Consider the following 6886-nt stretch of genomic DNA (forward strand, 5'->3'; position numbering starts at 1 on the left):
CTTTTTTAGGGCTTTTCACTCTATTTCTTTAAATGCAATAAAAAAAAAAAAATCAAATCTTATTAAAGTACAACAATTAGTATACTTATAGTCCAACTCATCTAATGTTCCCTTCTTTTAGTTTGTTTAGCTTCCTTTAATCATTGCATTTAGCTACTTTGATTAGTTTACGCTCATGTATAATTTTTCACTAGTGCTTTTCTTCATCATAATTAGTTGTTTTAATTATTTAATGGGTTCAATCAATATAGCATTTAGACTCTAACATAATCTAGGAATAGCATAAGATAATCATTAGACATTTTTAACTTAGAAGATAATCAACATTGCATTTATTTAGTTAAAATATTCCTTTCTCATTAGCTTAATTAGGGTTTATGTTAAAAAGTTTAACTCATTTTAGGATTAGCTCAAGATAAACCTAATTAGTTTTCAAAATTTTAATTAAACCTTAAGTTTAGTTTAATCTTCCTAAACTAGATCAGGTAGATTAGTAAAATGCATCCATTTAATGTAATTAGTCCATTCAATTTTTCTAATTTAATTAGGCCCCTTTTAATTTAAAAATATTTTTTTACCGATTAGGTTAATTAGGGTTGCAATAATTCATTCATAAATTATTAGGGATTAGGATTAAGCCTCTTAATTAGTTTCAATTTAGGGTTTTATAAACTTGTCAATCATGGTTTTAAGTATCGGTGCGTATCGTGCCGTATCGATCGATAAGTATCAGTATCGGTAGGCATCGGCATGATACATACCGATACGCTACGGGGAATTTTGGGCCTCTTTGTGTATCGACATATCGTACGTATCGTATCGTGTCGTACCGTATCGATACCGATACGTACGATACTCTATGATACGAACTTTTGAAAATCTAAAAATTCCCGAGATTATCGGTACGTATCGGTATCATATCGGTACGTATCGAAGGTATCGTGCAGTACTTAAGTGTGAATTTTTTGTTGTTTGAAACAAACACTTCACACTCTCACCAACAGTTTTCTAGATTTTTTATATGTTATGTAAAAACAAGTGTTCTACAACTTCCATGGAAATTTTTTATTTTTCTCAAAAAAAATATATTTTTGATTTTTTTATTCCGAAATTAATTTAAAAAGAAAAAGAAAAATCCCCCAAAAAAAATTTTCTTTTAGAAAATTTAGTTCATTCAACTCTTAAAAATAATGTCATAACTTATAATTATTAAATACATGATTTCAAATGAAACCCACATTTTTTCCCCAAAAAAGTGAGGGTTTCAATTTTTTTTTTTTATTTCTCAGATCTACTCAAATATATTGGTCCACACTTTGTTGATTTTTTATATGTTCTTTAAAAACATTTAATCTACAACTTCTATAAAAAAATTTAATTTTTTTACAATGAATAGGAGACCCACTACCATAAATATTTCGACTGGGGTAAATATTGTGCCTATATTCGACAAGTGTAGAATATCATCGTAGTTGCTCCTATTGAAGAAGAAGGTCTTAGCCAAGGATTTGAACCACCACGACACTCTTCACGGCACTCATCACAGTGGCAATGGTAATGAGGAAAGAAAAAACTATAAGAAACTCAAACCTCATCATTTTGAACATTTTCAACTCAATATATTTGTCTATCAATACGATACCCTCTACTTAAGTATTTATGCATTCTACATGTTATATATAGCTTTTTTTAACTATTTTTTTATGCAAAAGTGTATAAAAATGTGTTCCCTATCCATTTATGTGCGTATCTTTAGCGTATCTTAGCGTATCTTCGATACGATACGATACCCTCCGATACGTATTTTAATTTTGACCGATCGATACGGTGACCGATACCGATACTTTAATCCTTGTTGTCAATCATCCATCTAGGTTAGACTCAATTAATCCTAGGTCTAGGCTTACTTAACCAGTTTAATTTAAAATTTCATAATACATTACTTTAAATCATTAGGGTTTTTTAATCTTCAATTAACATAATCATTTCATTATTTGCATTACAACCTAAGCTAGCATAATTTAGACACTTGGCTTAGGGTTTTCACATGTCATACTTAGATACTTAGTTTAGGGTTTTCAGTGACATAGATTAGGACTAGTTAGTAGGGTACAAACAAATTTTGGTCAAACAAAAAGAGACCGGCCTTAGGGCCGGGCAGACTGGGTGCATAACACCTTCCTAGTCTGTCACTTGACACTTGTCCAGAATCTTGGTGCAAACAAGCTTTATCCATCAGAGTCATTAGTCTCTCTCCCTTGATTGGGGGAGACATTTATAGGACCTAGACCCTTTCTAGGTGGCGACTCCCTTTTATCCATAACGTGTATCCCCCCTTGGCATTTGATGACCATGGGATACTATCTCATCTCATTAGGGTCGACCCTTAGCGTGTGTACATGCGCTACGCGTTATATCTCAATCCCGACGGAGGTCCATGATACCTACAGGTATTTAAATATTAGAGTTTTGTTTTTGTTTTTTTTTTTTTAACTATTTTCTATAAAATTTAGTTTTATATTATAAGGATCTATAATGATTATGAATGTTAAAATTTATGTAGACTAAGTTTGACTTAGGGGGAAAAGATCATTCAAAATGGATTTTTAACTCAGTCTATTCAAAGTGGAGAAATTACAAAAGTGATTTAAAGGCACTTAATTTGAATGACAACAAGTCTCCCATGGAGTTATTAAGGAATGTACCAGAAACTGTGAATGTTGACAAATGTGTTAGTCTTATGCAATTTTGGTACTTAGAAGAAGGGAAGGTAATACTTTAAATTTGTTATGGAGGTAATACTTTAAATGTGTTGTGGTTTTGTGTGAATGCGTTTTTTCTTTTATATATGAGTATTACTATATTTCATTGGTCAACAAAGTTTTAGTAAAATTGTAACACTGAAATAATATGAGTGGTATGCTTGTAATAATCTTTTGACTATGTTATGTGTATGCTTATAGAAACGTAGCACAAAAAATAAGGCGAATCGAAAGAATCAAGGTGTACCCCATACTATGGGTCAAAAAAGTTTTACAAGAATTCATGATGAGAAGGTAATTATTGATAAGATTGTAACTAAAAAATGAAATGGTTTTGTTATTCATTTCTATTTTGGTATGAAGTTTCTAATTATGACATTTATAATATGAAAATAGCATAAAGAAATTGGAGTGGAGCTAGACCGTGTAGACTTATATATAATTACTTATAAACGCAGAGACGGGGATCCTGTAGATGACATTGCATGAGCTATGATTGTATGTATTATTTATATTTTTTAATTAAAATAATATTCAAATATTATCTTTTAAATATAATCATACTTATTTAAAGTAACATACTTGTTTGTAAATTGCAAGATAAAATTGAGAGAAAAAAATCAGGATCCAGTACCTCCCAAAACACGAGTGAGAATATCACTTGGGATAATGACATTTTTCCTCAAGTGAAGAAAAAAGATAAACGTGGACGTGTTTTTGGGTTAGGATTGCTTCCTACAACTTTTTCAGCTTATTGTTTCCCTGGAGAAATTGGGACAAGTTCTGAACATGATAAAAGGGTGCTTTCAACGAAAAATAAAGTTGATACGATGCAAACCTTAATTGAAAAACTTGTGTCAACCATTCAAGATTTACGTCATGAGTTTGATATGGAAGATTGTACACTCCCTCCTTCACAGTCAATGGAACAGGTAATATAAATATTTAAAATTTTGACTAAAAATACTTATAATTTAGTGATTTTTATTTTTAACATTTTTTTTCTTAATGATAATCCATTGTTATCTATATGTGTGTGATAGGTACTCTGTACTTTTAATGGTCAAAATGAGTCACCACAACAAGGTAAAATGATATACAATTAATGATTTTGTTATGATTATTTACAATTTGATTATAAAATAATTATTTTTTTTTATTATAGGAAATAACTCAGAAACTCAAATATAGAGCTTGGGAGGCTTGGGCTCAAAGAAGGAGCACTTAAAAACTAGTGGAGTTTGATAGTTTTTTTTTTTTTTTTTACCATACAATTTGAATTCTGAAAGTATGATGGAGTTTAATTTTTTTATATAAGATTGTAGAATTTTTTATTTTGGATACAATTGATTGGGATGATGATCATGGATTTTATTTGGTTGATAAAGAGGATTTATACATTTATGTATTTTTTTTTAATATATAAGTTACTATATTGTGTATTGGATGGATTATTTAGGTTCAATAAACATTCGTAATTAAAATTCACAGCTATTGATTTTTTACACAATATTCACCATTACAAAAGCGCACCTACAAATTGAGGTGAAAATTTGTGCATCTAAATTCCATAGTTATAGATTTTGCTGCATAAAAAATTTCATCACTATTAAAAGCGCAGTTACAAATTTTGAAACACAAAATTTCACAGTTAAAATCCGTAGTTATAGATTTTGCTACGTAAAAAATATGACATTACAAAGCATAGTTATAAATTTTTTAGGCATAAAATTTCGTAGTTAAAATCCGCAGCTATCGATTTACTGTGGAAACAACACATAGTTAGAATTCCACAATAATAGATTTACTGTGAAAACATTCATAGCTATATATCCGCAGTCATAAATTTACTGTGGAAAAAATTCACAGTGTAAAATCTGCAGCAACAAATTTACTGTGGAAACATTCGCAGCTACATATCTGCAGCTATAAAGTTTTGAAAAAATACACAGTTAAAAGTCTGCAGTAATAAATATACAGCAGAAACATTCGTAGTTAAATACCCGCAGTTATAGATTTACAACGGAAAAATTTACAGTTAGAAATCCACAACAATAGATTTGCTGCGTAAACATTTGCAGTTAAATATCCACAGCTATAAAGTACTCTGTCCCTGCGGTGTGAAATCCGCAGCTACAGACTTAGCGACGGCACTTGTAGTTGCAGATAGAAAATCGCAGGTAATCCACAGCAATAGGCAATTACTACTGATTTTAAGACCTTTTACTGTGAAAAAATGCCGCAACTATAAGCCTCATTTGTTGTAGTGTTATATGTTTTCTTTCCAACTATGGTTAGTTTTCATACATGGTCTCATAATGGTGAACTTTTACAATGTGTCGAATAGGTAGGGTATTAATCATTTCTACCCTTGTTGTGAAAGGGGACAAGATTGTGCAAGCGTGAACGGCTGTGCATCGAAGGGTGTTTAGCCAATAAGGCTATGACCTTCTTGTAAATGATTAATTTTTCCTTCAATGTTCTTCCTTCACCATTGGTATTTTTTTTTGGTAAAAACCATTGATGATTTGATTCTATGATTATACTGTATTAAGGGGGAGTGTCATCATTGTCTCCTACCTCTTATTATATTAAGAAAAAAATATCATTGCCTAGTACAATTAAAGGGTTAGATTCTATAGTTGAAGAGAATCTTTCTTCACTGTGGGTGGGTGAAGAGAAACTAGTCTGTTATCTTTATCTGAACCCTTTAATTTTTTACGATTAATGTATAAATAATAGTCTATTATTTTTTGGTCAATGTAGGCTATATATAATTTACATCTTCAAAAGCAAATAAACCATATGGGGCGGGTTTTGATTTTATGGGAGAAAGATGAAATTGGGGCATTGGAGTTTGGGTCTGCGGGTAAAAAAGAAAATGAAATGAGGCGAAAGATAGACATAAAATGAGGTTTTCCATTAATATAACTAATTTTGAAAGTTAGTGAGATGAAAGAATTAGTGGGATACAACATCACCAGATAAGAATAAATGTATTTAATAAGGTTACTTGATAAGTTTTTCATCCCATTTAATTATACACTCTTATTTGTGGTAGTTTATGGCAAACAAATATAAGTTTTCCACTCCATTTTTTTCTATAAAACAAACAAGGTTTAAGAGACTAGGTGAAGATTGCTCCTAAAGTATATGAAAACACTTATAACTGAACTTAACTGATGTGAGACTATACCTCTATAGCTCTCATCATCTTAACTCTCCTCAAGTGTAGCTTCAACATACCTAGCTCTCCACCAAATCAAAGTAATAGTGCTCATCACATTCTCATCCACAACAATTTATATAATCGTCTTCACATTGGCTCTGATACTATATTGGATGATCTAACTCAAAAACATAAGTCCTTGTAGGGTCCAACAAAAAAACTATGAAGTCCCATCTTTTAAAAGTAAAAATAGGTATAAAACTTTTGAATGTGGATTCCAAATGTTTGTAGGTTGGGTTAGCAAAGAAATAAAAAGAATGAATGATAGAATACTATTTTTAATGTATTGGGTTTAGTGAAAAAAAAAAGAGAAAATTGAAGAAAAGTTTGATTCTATGGGAGAGAGAAAATGGGAGGAAGAGAAAGATGGATACAAAATGAGTACTTTCTATTAATATAGCCAACTTTGAAAAAGTTAGTGAGGTGAAAAAATGTGATAACACATCACTAGAAAAAAATAGATGCATTTAATGATATTGTCTAGTAAGTTTCTCATCTTACCTAATCAAATATTATTATTTGTGGTAGTTTGTAGGAAACAAGTACAAGTTTCCCACCTTATTTTTCTCAATGAAACAAACATGGTCTAAGGCATTAGGTGAAGATTGCTTATAAAGTATATGAAGGCTCTAAGACTTAACTAAACTGATGTGGGACTATAACTCTATAGCTTTCATTATCTTAACACTCTCCCTCACGTGTAGCTTCGCTCTATATGGAAACAAATAACATAAGGAGGAGAAAGATAGACATAAAATAATTTTTTTTTCATCAATATAGCTAATTTTGAAAGTGAGTGAAGTGAAAAAAGAAAAATATCACATTACTATACAAAAATAAAGGATGATAAAATAAGTATTTTTTAGTGACGTGTGATTTAGTGGGTAAAAGAGAA

The 6886-nt window shown here is 30.6% G+C and overlaps 1 long non-coding RNA gene across 1 annotated transcript; it reads left to right on the forward strand.

Annotated features, from left to right (window-relative positions):
• Positions 1 to 2307: 2307 nt before the first annotated feature.
• Positions 2308 to 4124, forward strand: LOC122066433. The gene is made up of 3 exons (XR_006136360.1): positions 2308 to 3694; positions 3806 to 3848; positions 3928 to 4124. It is a non-coding gene; the product is annotated as an uncharacterized LOC122066433 (long non-coding RNA).
• Positions 4125 to 6886: the final 2762 nt, after the last annotated feature.

This window comes from Macadamia integrifolia, unplaced genomic scaffold (genome assembly GCF_013358625.1).
Source record: "Macadamia integrifolia cultivar HAES 741 unplaced genomic scaffold, SCU_Mint_v3 scaffold2390, whole genome shotgun sequence".
Classification (NCBI taxonomy): domain Eukaryota; kingdom Viridiplantae; phylum Streptophyta; class Magnoliopsida; order Proteales; family Proteaceae; genus Macadamia; species Macadamia integrifolia.